Source organism: Puma concolor, chromosome C2 (genome assembly GCF_028749965.1).
Source record: "Puma concolor isolate L17-30 chromosome C2, mPumCon1.1.hap2, whole genome shotgun sequence".
In the NCBI taxonomy this organism is placed as follows: domain Eukaryota; kingdom Metazoa; phylum Chordata; class Mammalia; order Carnivora; family Felidae; genus Puma; species Puma concolor.
The window spans coordinates 103,782,906-103,801,829 of NC_141675.1; positions in this window are offsets into that span (position 1 = coordinate 103,782,906).

Here is an 18,924-nt window from a genome sequence, read left to right on the forward strand (position 1 = left end):
ATAAGCCGCTGCAATTGACAAATGGGGGTGGCGTGAAGTGCATTAAGTACTGTTTTACTGTCTCCAAGCACGAGCTGAAGCATTGACTCAGGGAGGGGGCAGTCCTCCACCGAAGTCCTCCATTTCCATACCTTTACACATGAGGCTTTCACTTTCTGGCCTCAGGTTCCACATCTCTTGTATGAGGAGCCAATGGGACAGGAAGGTGTGCAAAAATCACCTAAGGTATTAAAATTGAAAAGCCATAAAGAAGTTTACATGCCAGTAAAGAAACTTTTATTCCAGAAGACCATTGTATTTAGTTTTATAGAGAACCCTGCACTTTTTTTTTAAATTTTTTTTTTTTTTTTTTCAACGTTTATTTATTTTTGGGACAGAGAGAGACAGAGCATGAACGGGGGAGGGGCAGAGAGAGAGGGAGACACAGAATCGGAAACAGGCTCCAGGCTCTGAGCCATCAGCCCAGAGCCCGACGCGGGGCTCGAACTCACGGACCGCGAGATCGTGACCTGGCTGAAGTCGGACGCTTAACCGACTGCGCCACCCAGGCGCCCCGAGAACCCTGCACTTTTAAGTGCAGTTTTAAAGAAAAGGGTACATATGCAAACTTTTGCAAACAATATCAAGGGTTAGAGTGAGGGATGAGGAATCTGGAGGGGCACAGCTCTTTCTTGCGAAATGGGCCACTGAAGGGTTTGAAGCAAGTACCGAGGCTTACATTGCCAAGGAGAGAAGGGAGTGAGATCAGTTAGAAAAATCTTGTGGGAAAGTTATTTTTGATATGTTTTAAGGGCCTAGCATCTTTGAGAGGTGTCAAAACAGAATCTGGCTTTTAAGTAATATCAAATGAAGCTGAGGAAGGTACAAATGATATACTTGCTTGGATAATATAAGATTCAAAGCAGTCAAGGATACAGGTGGTTTGGTGATGCTTGACTATGAGGAGCAGAGACAGAGAGAGCACGATTGGAGGGATCTGAAAGCACGAATGGAGAGGTGCAGCAATGAGATGCTTAAAGGGATTTTCCATTTGTGCTGTGTTGCAAGGGTGAGCCTAGGTGTGCTTCTGGGCTTAGTCTGGGACAGGGTTGAATGGAGAGGGAGGGTGGAAAGAACATGATCCCTCTGAACAGAGGGACTTGGTATCGCCCAGACTTGCCTCACAGAGATCCCTCTCCCCAGCCCACTATGGTCCTGGAACAATCCTGCCATCCTCTGTTGGTCTGCACGGGGGCCATCCTTGGTGTCAAGACTAGTGAACACCAGAGGTCTTGGACAGCTAGCTAGGCACAGAAGCCTGAAGGGGGTGGGAGCCCTGGGGCCCTGGCATGGTTACTGTCTCCCACAGGAGGAAGTATGTGAGCATGAACTTGTCTTTTCTCTCTTCTGCCTGTCCTGCTTCCTGCCATAGCTGCCGCTGCCAAGCAAGTTGAATAAAATTGAGGTCACTTTGCAGAGTCCTTTCATGATCTACTGAGGCTGCTGGGCAAATAATAAAAGATCCACTCTGGGGCCTCTCCTGCCCATGGGCTGCACAGGGCAGGAACATATTACAGACACATAATTTGGCTAATTATCACACCTGATGATATGGTCACATGCTCTCCACCCACTATCCTACACTTTAAGAGCAATTTTACTGGCAGTCCACCAGTGGGTTTCCTGGCTGTTTTCGAGGGTATAACTTAATATGTCTTGTTTCTCATCTTTATAAAAAACAAGCATTTTGTTTGCTTTCTAGGAATAAGGTGTTAATGAAAAGCCTCCAATGAGATCACGATACCAGAAAAAGGGGTACAACTGTGATTATAATTGATGGTAGGAAGGAAACTACCATCAACTCAGTGGTGCCACTGACAGGTGGACTGGAAACCACTCCACCCTCCACGCTTCCTGCTGACAGGACACACAGCCTGGTGGGTTGCAGATGTTACCCTCGGACACCAAACAGGGCCTGCCTTCCCATTGGTTTAAAGTACTTAACAGTTTGAAGTCAAGAGACTGAGAAGGTTAGCAGCCTCTCGAGGAGTCAGAGTCCGGAGAATGGAAATCCAGCACTGGAAACACACCTGTTCTCCACTCCACCCCTCCACCCCTCCACGAGGCTCAGCTCAGTCTCCCACCTTAAAAGAACTGTTAAGGTCACTTCTATTTCAGAAGGGTAAGTAAACATTTGGTAGTGTGATTGACTTTTTCATCTTATTAATAAGAAGGAACTTGGGGTATGATCTTGATGTTTGGAGGAGCCAGGGGGAAAGAAAATTTCCAAAATTTCCAATTCCAAACAGAAGTAGCAGATCTGCCTGCCCATAAGTGCACAAGCATTGTGTGTGCAAGGTATGAGGTCCAGTGGAAATGACGATAGGAGAAATCCGGAGTCAGCCCTCCAAATTTCTCTTAGCTCCAAAGGGATATGGACACATAAAACTCCCAAGACCTGGTGTTGGAGTAACTGAGCTTCGAAGTTAGAGGTTCTGCCAAGATGTTGCTGGCTGAGGCAAATGGATCTGCATGAAGGAAGTCTATGAACTCCCTGCCAGGAAGCAAAATTGGAAGTGGCTACATCTCCGAGGATCCCAGCCCTAAGGAGAAGATGGGGAAAATTTTAAAATACTAATTTACTGAATTGGAATTAATGTACCTGATCAAGTGCCTCAAAATGTAGATTTTGCAAGGAAGGGCTTTGGCAAGGAAGTGCCTCAAAATGTAGATTGTGCAAGGAAGGTCGGCTATGTCGTGTTCAGTTTATCACCAAGAATGACACAAACAAAAATGTGTTCTCTGATGGAATATAATCACTGATGCTATTCTTACCAAAAAGATTTAATATGCATCTACTCATCCAGAGGCAGGCAGTCCTGATTATACCTGTTGTCTTAGCCTTAAGTGAGCTTACCTTGCTTTGGATGGCAGTTATTTAGGCTTATCCTATGTAAAAACTCACCAAGCTATGTATTTAGCATGTATATATTTTACCATGTATAAGCCATATATCACTCTTTTTAAAAATTTTTTAATGTTCATTTTTGAGAGAGAGACAGAGTGTGAGTAGAGGAGGGGCAGAGAAAGGGGGAGACAGGGAATCTGAAGCAGGCTCCAGGCTCTGAGCTGTCAGTACAGAGCCCAACGTGGGGCTTGAACTCTTGAACTGTGAGATCATGACCTGAGCTGAAGTCAGGACACTTCGACTGAGCCACCCATGTGCCCCATCACTTTTTTTTTTTTTTTAAACTGCCCTGGTTTGAATGGTAAATTATAGTTCCTCTAGGTAAAAGGGTATTGGTGGGAACAACAGGAAATTTGAATATAGAGTAGGGATTAGACGATATTACAGCAATGTTAATGTCTTGGTTGTCATAGCCACAGGATTTGCATTTAACACTTGGTTAATGAGAGAATACACAGGTGTTATAACAACTTTTATTTCTGAAAACTTTTAAATAACTTAAAATACTTGGTTGCATACATGAAAAGATCCTTTTGAAATACAAGTCAGCTCATGATCCCCTGCTCAAAACTATGGGTCCTGTTTCATTCAGAAGAAAAACCTAAGTCCTCGTTAATTCCTCCAAAGCCTTACTTCAGTATCTCCTACTCCATGCCACTCACCTCTGACCCCATCTCCGGTATACTCTGCCTTTGCTGTTCCTTGACCTTGTCACTGACCGGAATGATCTTTCCTCAGAAGTCAATGTGTTTAACTTTGTTTACTTTTAAGTCTTTCTTCAAATGTAACTTGGTCAAAAAAAAGAATGCTCTGAACCCCCTCATAAGCTGTTTTTCAACCCCTACCAGCACCGTTTAGCCTCCTCACCCTGCTCAAGTTCGTTACTTTTCTATAACATTTATCTCCTCTAACATAAATATATATTTGTTATTGATGGTCTACCACTAATAGTATGAAGGAATTTCTGTCAGTTTTTTGCACTTAGTTATCACAGCTTCCTAAAACAGCCTGACACAGTTGGTACTCAATAAATGTTTGTTCAGTGAATGATATGTGGAAAGGTTTCAAGTGAACTGTAAAAGGAATGAATTATAAGTTACCTAGGAATCAGTATAAAAAAAAGTCTCTGTCTTCTATCTAAAAGTATTACTACATACTCACTCTCTGATTGTACCCAATATTCTCTGGGAAAATAATTTCTTGCTTTGACTCACTTCTTGGGAAGAAAAATGTTCTGCTGTGTTTAGCACCCAGAATTCTGTTTTGTATTCTGTTTAGAGGGTTTCTTAGAGGCACCTGGGTGGCTCAGTCAGTTAAGCATCCGACTTCGGCTCAGGTCATGATCTCACTGTTCCATGAGTTCGAGCCCCACATCGGGCTCTCTGCTGTCAGTACAGAGCCTGCTTTAGATCCTGTCCCCCTCTCTCTGCCCCTCTCCCACTCACTATATCAAAAGCAAGTGTTTAAGAAAAAAATATATCTCAGTACTATTTTAGAAGGTCTGTAGCAAGTTCTTTTAAAACTACTTAGCAGGAAGATTTGTCTTTTTTTCCAGCACGCCATCTTCCTGTTTTAGAATGTGAAGTCCAAAGGTGTTAAAAACATCAGTAATCACCCAATATTTCAGTCATCATTTCCTGCAGGATAAGAAAATTGTTGAAATTACCATATTCGGAAGGATAAGAAAGAACTTCAGTACTGGAATGAAACAGAGTAGGGGGAGATACTGGCTTACAAAAAATGACATCACTGGGTCCAGAAGACACTTCTCAGAAGGATTTGCTTGGGTTATCTTTTCCTGGCTATGGCACCAACTACATTGGAAGCCCTGGAGGAAGTAAATTATTCCAAATGTTATTAATCTCTTCTAAGTCCATTACCTAAGGGAATATTTCCCTGAAAGTTTTGAGCTGACATCAGATTGAAGGGCAAATAAGCATTGAACTGGAAATGAGAAGAAAGGAATTATGACCCTTGGGAAGGGCCTGTGAGGATCCTGAGATGAGTAGCAAAGAAACTGGAGGATCAGTATGTTGGGAGTTCAGAACCTGAGAACACAGATCTAGGTTGAGACTAAAAAGGAATGTAGGCCAAGACAACAGAAGACCTTTCTTTCGTCCTAAAGAACACAAGCCTTGGGGGCACCTGGCTGGCTAGTTGGTGGAGCATGTGATTCTTGATCCAGGGTTGTGAGTTCAAGCACCACTGTTGGGTGTAGAGAATAACATCTTTAAAAACAAAAAGCCAAGAGCCTTTTGTTAGAAGTTACTCAAAACCCTGCTTAAATCTTACTTCTTTGATAACCTCCTTTGATATGTTCCATCTCTTACAACTTTTTATATACCAGGCGCCTGGGTGGCTCTGTCGGTTAAGCATCTGACTTCAGCTCAGGTTATGATCTCACGGTTAGTGAATTCCGAGCCCCTCCTCAGGCTCTCTGCTGTCAGCATAGAGCCCACTTCAGATTCTCTGACTCCCTATCTCTCTGCCCCTTCCCTGCTCACTCCTCTCTCTCAGAAATGAATAAACATTAAAAATAACCATTTTTTGCACATACTGATCGGAAGTCACATTTCTTATTAAGAACACAAGAGCCCTAAACTTATGGGGTAGCTAGATATAAGTTCAACTTCTCATCCTTGAAGCTCAGTTTACTAGGTTTTTTAAATGAAGATAGCAAACCACCCTTGCAGGGTGGCTAGATTAAAAAAAAATTGCATGTAAAACAATTACGGTGTTAGGCAAGTGATAAATAGATACTCAGCCAAGAATAATTGCTGTAATTTGTATTATGTCCTATTATGTTTTGTTTCTATCTCTGTTTCCTGAACTGAGGTTATCTGTAATTACCAGACACTTATTAGCCATTTCAGTAACTGTGTGGCTTTGGGAATTTATTTAATCTCTTTAGCCTTCTCACGTTTATGGAAGCATAATTTATATGCTGTGAAATTTACTCATTTTAATGTATAGTCTTATAAGTTTTGCCAAATGTATGTAGTCATGTAACTACATACACAAGGTGTAGAACTCTAATCACTCCAGAAAATTTCTTCAAGTCAACTCCTACCCCCTCCCAGCTCTGGAAATCAGTGATCTATTTTCTGTTCTTACAATTTTGTCTTTTCCTGGATGTCTTATAAATAGAATAAATCTGGGTTATTTAATTTAGCACAGTACATTACAGACTAACTCATGTTTTTGCATGTATCATTAGTTCCTTTTTATGATGAATAGTAGTAGTATTCCTTTGTGTGGATGTATCATAGTAGGTTTACCTGTTCACCAGTTGAAGGATATTTGGTTATTTCTAGGTTTTGGCGATTACCAATTAAGGCCACTATTAACTTTCTCATGTGGTTTTTATGTGAGCACTCAAGTTTCACTCTTGGGGTAAATATCCAAGCAGGGAGATTGCTTAGTCATATACTAAGTGTATGTTCAGCTCTATTAGAAACTGCCACAGTCTTCCAAAATAGTTGTCACATAATTGTATTCTCACCAGAAATGTATCATAGCCAGTTGCTTTCTTCATTGACACTTGATGTGATCAGTTTTTTAAATTTTAGCCATTGAAATAGGTGAATAATGGTATCTTATTGTGGTGTTAATTTACCTTCCATATAGCTTCTTGGTGGGGTGGCTGTTAAAGTCTTTGCCTATTTTTTATTGAATCATTTGTTTTCTTACTGAGTTTGAAGAACCCTCTCTACATAAATTTAGAATCGGTATGTCACCTTGCCCAACAAAAATCCCATAAGGAATCTTTTTCCCTATAGGAATTTTGTTTTTAATTTTTTGTTAATGTTTGTTTTATTTAAAAAAAATTTTTAATGCTTATTCATTTTTTAGGAGAGAGAGAGAGAGAGACAGTGTGAGTGGGTGAGGGGTAGAAAAAGAGGGAGACACAGTCTGGCTGTAGCAGGCTCCTTCCAGGCTCAAGGCTGTAAGCAGAGAGCCCGATGTGGGGCTTGAACTCATGAACTGCAAGATCATGACCTGAGCTGAGGTCAGATGTTTAACTGACCGAGCCACCCAGGAGCCCTTGTTAATGTTTGCTTTAGAGAGAGAGAGCAAGCATGAGTTGGGGCGGGGCAGAGAGGGAGACAAATGAATCTGAAGCAGCTCCAGGCTCAGAGCTGCCAGCACAGAGCCTGACATGGGCTTGAACTCACCAACCATGAGCTCACGACCTGAGCCAAAGTCAGACCCTTAACTGACTGAGCCACCCAGGTGCCGCTCCCTACAGGAATTTTGATGGTTTTTCTGAGTCAAAAAATAATGGCCAGAGTGGCAGGCATATTATAGGCCCAAAAGAATGGAATAACTCTAGGAAAATGATATTTGGTATTGTGTTTTAATGTGTCAGTGACAGCTGTTTTTCTTGCATTTAAGCATGCTCCTCTGTCAGAAAATGCATAGACTTGGGTGCCTGGGTGGCTCAGTTGGTAGAGCATGTGACTCTTAGTCTCAGGGTTGTGAGTTCAAGCCCCATGTTAGGTGCGGAGCCTACTTTAAAAAGAAAAGAAAGGGAACCTGCCTGGGTGGCTCAGTTGCTAAGCACCTGACTTCCGCTCAGGTCATGATCTCATGGTTCCTGAGCTTGAGACCTGCTTCAAGTGAGTAGAGCCCTGCTTCTCTCTCTCCCAAAAAAAAAAAAAAATAATAATAATAATTAATTAATTAAAATAAAACAAAGGTACCTAGACTTAAGTAGAATGCAGCTGTGTGTTGGGAGTTCTGCAAAGTGGAACAAGGCACTAATGCAATGCAGTTGGGTGCATGTAGTATGGTAAGTGTTGTGAAATGAAGGCAATTGTTAACTGAGTATTTATGCGCCTTCATTGCCTGAGATAGTTGGTAATAACATGGCTACAACCTGATGTGCAATGACCTGACCTGAGGGTAGAGTCTCCAAAAACAAAACAAAACAACAATATGGCAGGCGTGTGTGTTGGGTAAACTGTTAATGACCTGCAAAGATTAAGGGAGTAAGGAGTGTATGACCTAGGTTTGATTACCAACTGTGCTATTTTAGTTGCTGGTTGATTTTGAGTACCTGTTACCTAAGTGACCATAATCGTATTTATCTCAAAGGATTGTAAAGATTTAATGAGAAATTATATGTAATACACTTCACAAATTGCAGGTCTATGCAAACATGATGTATGCCTGTTCTATTAAAATCTTTTTTAGCTTCTGTTCTTTAATATTAACTTGCCCCAAATAGAATATTTCCCTGGCTGACCAGTGTGCCCCCCAATGGAAGGGCTATCTGGGGACACTATATGTAGCTGGTGCCAAAAAAGAACTTGAGCACTGATAGCAGGGTTAGTAAATTGGGAATTTGTGCTGCTCAGGACAAAAAGATGGGAATGTGAGTCCTTTTATTAACTGAGACTCTATAAAATGCATATTAAAAAAAGCCACTTGTTGGGAAGGCAGTAACCATGTAATGTCATAATTCTGTTAATGAATTATTTTGCCTAATTTTGTATAAAGTGAGGCCAGAGAAAGCAGAAGAATGGGGAAGGAGGAGAGGACATTATTCTCGGTCTCAACTCCCATACATGGCTCTCTCCATGGCCCATCCTGCCTCCACCTGTGTTTTGAATTCTTGAGATAAATAACATTAAAAAAAAAAAAAAGTTTTATTTATTTAAGTAATCTCTACACCAACCATGAGGCTTGAACTCACAACCCTGAGATCAAAAGTAGCATGCTCTTCCATCTGAGGCAGCCAGGCACCCCAACATACATTTTTTTAAGTGTAGTACCTCATTTTTGGACACTGATCACAAGACCTACTTGCAGACAATGCTCACTTTAACAGAAGTTGTCATATTCAAGACGAGGCTTCATATTAGGCAGTTGCAGTGGCTCCTCCCAGACCTGAAAGGGAATGAAGACTCGAGTGGCCACAACTCTTGACATGGCTAAAAGGATTGTGATAAATAACCCGGATCAAGAGGCTGCACAACGATTATATTTAAGAAAGAGATTAAGATCAGAGAACCTTATAGCAGTAGTCTTCACTGTTGTTAGTACCACTTCACAGTCCTGGACTGAAAAACTCTCTGGTAAAACTGATTGATAATAATAGTGCTTAGAGTGCCTGGCTGGCTCAGTCAGTAGATCACCCAACTCTTTATCTCAGGGTTGTAAGTTCGAACCCCACGTTGGGTGTAGAGACTGCTTAAAAATAAAATCTTTTTTTTTTAATGTTTATTTATTTTTGCGACAGACAGAGCATGACCACGGGAGGGGCAGAGAGAGAGGGAGACACAGAATCTGAAACGGGCTCCAGGCTTTGAGCTGTCAGCACAGAGCCCGACGCGGGGCTCGAACTCACGAACCGTGAGATCATGACCTGAGCCAAGTCGGAGGCTCGACCGACTGAGCCACCCAGGCACCCCATAAAACTAAAATCTTAAAGAGGCATCCGTGTGGCTCAGTCAGCTAAGCCTTTGACTTCAGCTCAAGTCATGATCTTGCTGTTTGTGAGTTTGAGCCCCACATTGGGCTCTCTGCTGTCAGCACAGAGCCTGCTTCAGATCCTCTGTCCCTCCTCAGCTCACACTCCCTCTGTATCTCAAAAAAGAAGTAAACTTTAAAATAAATAATAAAATAAAATCTCAAAAGTGCTGATCAGGAAGAGGGAACGAGTTCAAGTTTAAGCCTCAAATAGAAAGAAAGTGATGGATTAAGCCACTTATCATTTAACAGTCCATAGTTTGGAAAATAGTTTCCCATAAGGCATCTGTCCGTTTGCCATAGCTCTCTTTCTACTGGCAAATGTCAACACTTTTCCCAAATTGATTTCTGAGCCAAGTGATTTGGCCCTGTTCTTTACCCATCATTGAGTGTAATTATAATTTCAGAGGGAAGTAAAAAGTGTTGATGTGCTCAGCAGAGGAATGTCTGAGTAAACCCTATTTTTCTTCCCTGTCTTCAGGACATTCAGGCAAAGAAAGAGTATCTCAACATGATGGGATCATGCAAATGTGCCTTCCAGCTCTGTACTGCAGGGAGAGTAATTGGTTAGTGGCCCCAACTTTAGTTTCTTCACCATGCAGTTCGTGCCTATGCTAAAACTCTGCTATTCCCAGCCACTAACTGCAGCAGGGACTCCTAAGGGAAGGCAGTCTTGTAGCTTAGACTCGAGGACTCCTTGTCAACCTTGCAAAAACTTTCTTACAACTGCACTATAGTTCAAGAATCTTCCTCCCCAAACTCCCTTCCCTCTCCTTCACAGAGGTTACAGCTTCATCATGCTCTGGTAGCTCTCCCAGCCTTCGGACTCCCTTCTCCTTTCCTTCGTAGTTGTTTCCTATAGCATGTCTCTTGTACACCTTATCTTGTCTTGGCATCTGCTTCTTGGAGGACATGAACAAATACATGTAGTGCCAGGAGCAGTCAGAAAATAGATAAGGTGGGATCCTGGAACTGGCTCATTCACCTGCTGGTGAACATAAAAGGACACAATTTTGAATGCCGTGTAAGGGATGGTTAGTCCCTCGCACACGGGTGGTTTAATTGCTGGAGATTTTAGTGGAGGTGATGGGAAAAAATGTCCTGGTAGGGAATATCTTTGCAAATGAACTAATACAAGCATTTGGGAAATATAGACGTTAAGGGATCTATAAATACAGTGGAATTGGCTGGTTATTGGTCAGCTGTTGTAATGTTCATTGATGGGATAATGAAGAACTGAGGACCATTAGCAAACATTGAAAGACTAAGGATGAGATATGAAAGCCAAGGAGCTTGTAGTTTACAGAGGCCCATGGATCTCATGTTAGAAGAATGGACATAGCCGAGCCGCAAACAGAAGCTCTGATAGCTAAAATTGCAGAGCTACTGAGACTTAGTATTTTAGCAAAGGCAGGTTTGTTGTGCTAAAGTCAGCAACCTGGCTGGGCAAATCTTGGACCCTGAAACATGGGATGGGGACATTGAAATGAATGCCACTGAGAGTGTCAACTCTGTAGATTGCTAATAATTCTCAGAACTAACAGAGGTGGTCTGTGGTTCCCTAGTAAGATGTAGCACCACCTCTGGGCTGGAGGATGATGCACAGATTTCCTTCCCCTCAAAGGTAACAGGGTAACAGGTGACCCCTCAAAAATTCCTCCAAACCCCTCTCCCAGCTACTAGGCCAATAACTGAGAGTTAAATTCCAGCATAACCCAGCTAGGGAAGGGCCTCGCAAGGGAAGGAAGAGAACATATACTAAAGGATCTGCAGAAATTAGCCAGCATGTACTGGCAGAAGTTAGGGGATAATTGTCAGATTAGATTTTGAGAGCAACTGATCGAAAGGACCAGAGCTCAGCACTAGATAAGCAAGAATTTATTGTCTTGGGGGGCACTTTTTTTTAATTAAAAAAATTTTTTTAAATTATTTTTGAGAGAGGAAGAGACACAGAGTGCAAAACGGGGAGGGGTAGAGAGAGAGGAAGACACAGAATCTGAAGCAGGCTCCAGGCTCTGAGCTATTAGCTGTCAGCACTGGATGCGGGACTTGAACTTATGAACTGTAAGGTCATGATTCAAGCCGAAGTCAGATGCTCAACCAACTGAGCCACCCAGCCGCCCCTGGGGGGTACTTTCTTCTTGCACAGAATTTAACATCCTAGTGAGGATCCTAGTAGGTGGGACAAATTTACTACTAGGATGATTCTTAGAGGCCCAGAGACAGTGACAGCTAGCACTGAGCAAAGTATGAATGCCCACACTGCCCTGGCAAAGGGTAGAGGAGGGAATATGAAGACAGGAATGTAGACATGCAGGGATGGATATGTTATGTGAGGCCAGGAACCCAGCAGAGGATGTTCCTCAGGAGGGCACAGAGGACCTAGCATTCACTAAGGCCATGAGAAACATGCTGGAGAGAGGGCACAAGCATTGCTGAGAAGGGCAATGGTCCTCTGCAAAGAGGGCTGATGGTAGGTAAGGCAGTCACAGAACTGGGCTTGCTAATGTCATTCTGGGCATAGTGGGCTCTGAAGTAAATGAGTTAGATCGTGTCACTTAACCAGCAGAAATCAGGAGGCCACAATTACCAGGAAGGTTGGAGGGCAGCTAAAGGGACTTGACTCTGGGGGATCGGTGGAGATGGTTAACAGAGCCTGGCATCCCTAGGGCAAAGGAGATGGGCAGCCAACAAGAATGCTGCTGCTGCTGCTGCTGCTGCTTTTCTTTAACAACCTTCTCCCCTCCCCCTCCTCTTCCACCTTTCCCTCCCCAACTTGGTAGTAGTCATTCATGTAGTCAACATAGTTGTCATTGTCGTTGTTGTTGTCTTCTTCTTTTTCTTCTTCTTCTTCTTCTTCTTCTTCTTCTTCTTCTTCTTCTTCTTCTATGTGGAAGTCAACTACTTGTATTTTTAAATTTTTCCCCAGTTTTATTGAGATATAATTGACATATGACATTCTACAAGTTTAAAGTATACAGTATAGTAATTTGATATATGTATATGTTGTAAAAAGGATGATTCTTAACATTTACAATCAAAAGTCAAGAATAGAGGAGCAGAAAGCTGAGTGCAGCCACCCTAGTAAAAAGTAACCATGTCTGCTTAGCTCCCAGACCTGAACTGATTTTCAGATCCAGAACCTACTAGGTGATGAGATGGCTGGTTTCCTGGGAGGAAGGACCCTGTACTACCATGACAATTATTTCTCATAATGATTCCCTCCAAAGGGATGTACAGCCATTTAACCATGTTACACTGAGAAGAGAAATGAGACATTTTAAAAATTATTGGGCACAAGGTCTAAATTGATATTTATACTCAAATTATCATCATGACCCCCTACCTTTGTTATATTGGGAAGGTTTAAAGGATACAGGTAACAGCTGAAATCCTGGCTAAAGACTGACTGAGTCAAGGAGGATCACCTGGGTGGCTCAGTCAGTTAAGCATCTGACTTCGTCTTAGGTCATTATCTCACAGTTCTTGGGTTTGAGCCCTGCATCAGGCTCTGTGATGACAGCTCAAAGCCTGGAACCTGCTTGGGATTCTGTGTCTCTGTCTCTCTGTGTGTGTGTGTGTGTGTGTGTGTGTGTGTGTGTGTGTGTGTGTGTGTGTGTGTGTGTGTGTGTCTTTGCCCCTCCTCTGCTCATGCTCTGTCTCTCTCAAAAATAAATAAGCATTAAAAAAAGTTAAAAAAAAAAAAAAAAAAAAAGACTAACTCAAGGAGACTCACTGACTCACTCACTGGTTTTATGAACACAGCCAGGGATCATTTCACCAAGGCTCTGAGTGTATGATTAGAATTGATACACTTAACAGTCGAAGTAACCCATCACAAAGGGTCCTTGGCTTATGGGTTAAGAGCTATTATAGTGGGAAGGCCAATTCAGCACTTCTGAAACTGCTTCCTATTATGCCCTGATGTGCACAAATCCCAAATTCTCAAGTTATAAATTCCTCTTGAGGTAGCATATGTAGGGGCCCAGGGTATACTGAATATTTTGGATTGAAGGTACTTGAGAAACAACCACTGCAAGGACACTCAGATGCTCCTCTGCCCCTTGAAAGCAGGGAACAAGTCTCCCATATGGGAGATACTCTTCCCGTACTAAAAAGACATTCTTATCACCAAAGATGGAAACTTTACAGTTGAGAAAGCTGTAGACATAAACCTTATTACTTTTCTACTAATCTACCTCAGTCCAAATTCCAATTAGAATTCATTACTAATAAAAGTCTTGTTTTCTTTAACCTGTCAATTCTTCATGAGTTTATTGTCCTTTTTCTAAAATGTATAAAAATCACCTACCTTGATCATTTCTTTGGATCTCAATTTCAAGATTGGGCCTTTGTGTGCACATAATTTTTTTTTCCTCCTGTTAACCTGTCTCATGTAAATTTGATTCTTAGTCCAGCTGGAAGACCTTGAAGGGTAGAGGATGAATTTCTGCCTACCCTACACATATACTCAGTATTTTGTAGCATCCAGAATGGGTTGGTTGGGTGGTAATATGACCAAGTAGAGATTTCAGTAACTAGTTAGAGATGCTTTAGACAAGAAAAATGGCAGTAGAGTTAAAGAGAGATAAAAATCAAGCAAAAAGTGTACGTGTTTGACTCCATAGGACTTTGATAATTTGGAGTTTAAGGACAAGGGCTGTTTTAAGGCATTTGTTATGTTTCTGCCTTTAAATCACTGAGTGGATGGTAATACATCACAAAAGAGAAGAAATACAGTTGACCCTTCAACAACACAAGAATTGGGAGTGCAGACCCCTGTGCAATAAAAAAGCCACTTATAAATTTTGACTCCCCCCAAAACATAACTAATAGCTTACTGTTGACTGGAAGCCATACTGATAACATAAACAGCCAATTAGCATATTTTGTATGTTATATGATTTATATACTATATTCTTACAATAAAGTAAGCTAGTGAAAAGAAAATGATATTAAGAAAATCACAAGGAAGTGACACCTGCCTGGCTTAGTCAGTAGTGCATGCAACACTTGATCTCAGGGTCGTGAGTTCAAGCTCCTGGGGATAAAGATTACTTAATATTTTAAAAAGCTAAAAAGGGGCGCCTGGGTGGCGCAGTTGGTTAAGCGTCCGGCTTCAGCCAGGTCACGATCTTGCGGTCCGTGAGTTCGAGCCCCGCGTCAGGCTCTGGGCTGATGGCTCGGAGAATGGAGCCTGTTTCTGATTCTGTGTCTCCTCTCTCTCTGCCCCTCCCCCGTTCATGCTCTGTCTCTCTCTGTTCCAAAAATAAATAAACGTTGAAAAAAAAAAAAATTAAAAAAAAAAATAAATAAAAAAATAAAAAGCTAAAAAATGTGTATATATATATATATATATATATATATCCACAGTAAGTACTATACTGCATAAAAAAAGATCCATGTATAAGTGGATCTGTGCAGTTCATGATGTTCAAGGGCCTTGGAAGGAGGTTGAAAGTTGGGGGGGGGAAACAATGAGGTTATTTTTTTTAAGTGTGTTTGAAGTGCATAATATGATATGCCAAGACTCGGGTTGGTAACACAGGCAAGAATATTGGGCTACAAATAGTATATGGAGGAGTCATTAGCATGTAAATGGTAGTTGAAATTAAAGAAATGAATGAGGCTGCTCCAGGAAAGTGTAAGGCATGGTCAAGAGCAGAGAAATAGGGGTGCCTGGGTGGCTCAGTTGGTTAAAGCACCCAACTTTGGGCTCAGGTTATGATCGCATGGTCCGTGAATTCGAGACCCACGTCAGGCTCTGCGCTGACAGCTCAGAGCCTGAAGCCAACTTCCAATTCTGTGTCTCCCTCTCTCTCTCTCCTCCTCCCTTGCTTGTGCTCTGACTCTGTCTCTCTCTCTCAAAAATAAATAAATAAACATTAAAAAAAAAAAAAGAGAGAAATGAACTGTATGGGACACCCATGTTTTAGGGGTTAGGTAGTGAGAAAAAAGGGAAAAAACCATTAAATGGATTGAGAGGAACTAGAGTAAGAAGATAAGTTCAAAAAAGTTGAATTGTGAAAGGGGGAGATAATAGTAGTTAAATGTGTCAGAGGATACAGGTGTGCACACAAGAGTCTTTCATTTAAGTGGGACAGGCTCAAAATGTTTATGTGCTGGTACCAAAGAATCTGTAAAGAAGGAGAGGTAGAAAACTCTGGAAGGAACAAGTAACTGATGACACAACAGAGGGGGGAGCCTAGGCTTACTTTACTTAGCTTTAAGTTCCCAGAGAGTAGGGCAACTGCTCAGTTCCTACACTTGCTGGTAGGGCTATACCTACATTTACAACTCTTACTGGAGCACCTACACCCAAATCAATTCCCTGTCCAGTCATGGACAGTTGCCCTCCCCACCTCATTTCCCCATGATGGTCATGCTCTGTTCTAACCACATCCTCTGAATGACCCAGTACGGTGGAGGACAGACCTAACGAGTCTGGATTCTGAATTTAGATTCTCCTAATAGTGACTGTCATCCATGATACCAAAGAGATATTTAGAAAACAAACAAAACAAAAAACAAATTTATTCTCAATCAGAAGATCAGGATTGTAACTATTCTAAAGTAGAAATATATTCAATAATCCTTTCAAGTGAGAATTTCTTGAATGATGTGGCAAAGTTGGAAACATCTTTCAGTGTAATTTTCATTTTCTTCCTCAGAGCACAGAAGAACTCAGTAGCTGTCCCTCCCACCTGGTAGTGATACTGAACCATACTTTCCAAACCGTTTCTCAGAACCTCAGTGTTCTGTGGGATGGCTGATGAGTTTTTATTTCCCTATCTGAGAAGCCTTATTTATTTATTTTTTTTAAATATGATCTTCTAACTGGCTTTATTAAGAGAGTTGCTTCACTTTTATCTACTATATATTGGTGCTCCATGAACATTTACACTTGCAGAGTTGTCATTCTGATTACAAAAAAAAAAAAAAAAAAAGCAAACAAACAAACAAATGAACGAAAGAACAAACAAAAAAACAGAGGGGAGCCTGGATGGCTCATTCAGTTAAGCTTCCAACTTCCACTCAGGTCATGATTTCACTGTTCCTGAGTTCGAGCCCCGAGTCTGGCTCTCTGCTATCAGTGTGGAGCCCGCTTCAAATCTTCAGTCTCCCTCTCTTAGCCCTCCTCTGCTTGTACTCCCTCTCTTTCAAAAATAAATCAACTTAAAAAAAGGGATTTTGAAAAGTACTACCTAAATAAGAAATACATACATTTATAAATATTTACCTTATGATATAGTAAATAAAATACATTTGAAAATTTGAAATGGGTGATACATTTTACCTCAGAACTATAGTCTTATATTAGAATAAATGTTAGAACATAAGTATCATAAACAATTTTTTTCTTTAAAAAAAAAATCTATCCTACAGCCTAGTTCACAAAGAGGGACTTTGCTCAAAAGGGAATCAGGCAGGATGAAGGGGAAGGTGGAAACTAAAGCAATCTGAATAACTAGCATTGATTAAGCCTCTATTCTGAGCCAGACACAGTACAAGGCTCTGTGTAGACCAAGGGTAACCCACACATATCTGGTCATTGCACTCTGGAGCCTGCTATCTAATTTGGGAGATGAAATTAAACAGTGAAATCCCAACTCTACACAGAATAACACAGTCAAATGAATTCTGTGAAGGAAAAGAGTGAGAAAACAGGAGCAAATTTTTAAGGATGACTCCAAGAAATTGGCATTTAAGCTTAAAGAACGTAATAGAGTTGCTAATGATCCCTACAATGGCAATATGAAAATGTATCAAATTAAATATTGTACACCTTAAATTTACACAATGTTATATGTCAAATATACTTCAGTGAAAAAAGAAGTTTAAGGAGACAGAGTGAAAGGGAGGAAAAGTGTTGTTAAAAATAAATAAATAAATAAATAAATAAAGCCATCCCTAAATCTGACCAAACCAATTTACAATAAATACAGAAGATAGAAGAATAGGCTAAATGGAATAACAAATGAAATTAGCAAAATCCAGATAGGAGTCTACAGGAAATTCACATAATTCTTTAAACAATAGCAAGAAAAACAACAAAAACTTGTAAGAAGAATTAAAGATAAGAGAATTTACAGATTGGTATGTCATTCAAAATAACCTAGGCGAGAGGGACTAGGTGGTGTTTTAGATAAAATCAAATCGGCTGGAAGTCAACAGTTGTTGAAACTGGATGATGGAAACATGAGGTTTCGTGGTAATGTCTGCTTTTGCACATGTTGGGACTTTCCCATGGTATAAAATTTTCAAAAAACAGGAGGGAAATCTAAGAAATAAATATATTGTAATAAATGCTAAATATGGTAATAAAATTGTCTTTCCCCTGGAAGTCCTGCCCTAGCCTAAGACACTGGTATCAGTTCAGGCTACTAAGTGCAATACCCTTCTAAACCAGCCAGAAAAAGCCTATCAGATGGGGGTCACACCCGTGTGGGTAGATGAGTACTTTCTTGGCTAAATTTCCAAGGGCTGATTCACTCTCCATCCTGGAAGGGAGGAGCCAGGATTCCAACCATTATCTGCCTAATCCAAATGCATTTGGTCACACCCTCCTCTAATGAAGGCTTCTAGACTTTAGGTGCAAATGAATTACCCTAAGGGCTTGTTGAATTCTGAGTCCTGCCCTCAAGGATCCAGTTCTGGAAGGCGTCAGTAAACTGAAGCTGAGACCTTGCAGACCACACTTTAAATGTATAAATTGATCTGGGCTTAGTGGGTCCTAAGACTGATGGACCGGACCATTTTACTAAGGAAGGAGAAAGCCCAAAGAGAGACCAATGGATGCCAGTACTGCCATACTGTTTGTGAATATTTTCCTTTAATAGCTCTGGCTTCTTAGAGTGACCTATGAAAACATCTGTGACTTTTCCAGCCTCATCTCTTATCCCATCCTGCCTTGTCACATCCTGCCTCCAGCACTATGCTCCAGCAATTTCCAAGTGCTTGCAGTTTTTTCTGCATTCATTTGTCCATCATTTGCCTTAGTGTTTTCTGTTTGTTTGTTTTGTTTTTATTTTTTGAGAGAAAGCGTGAACAGGGGAGGGGCAGAGAAAGAAGGGGATAGAGGATCCAAAGTGGGCTCCCCGCTGACAGCAGTGAGCCCCCTGTGGGACTCAAACTCATGAACAGTGAGATCACGACCTGAGCTGAAGTTGGTCACTTAACCGATAGAGCCACCCAGACGCCCCTTGCTGCTTGTGTTGTAAACAGCCAAATCCTTCCCTGTACCCAGCTCACCAGTAATGCAGATTTAATATTTGTGTTTAGAACTTGATCCGGGAGAGATTGTTATCCACCCCCTACAATTTAAATCTAATCTCCCAGTGAACGACACACCCATGGGCATAAATCAGTTATAAAATACCTCTGATTCTATTTTTTTACTCCCTCCATAATAACATCATTCAATCCAACATCAATATTGTCCTAGAAATGTTTTAAAAATATATTTTTTGATTCAGTTGCAACTTGTTAGCAAGAATTTGTCA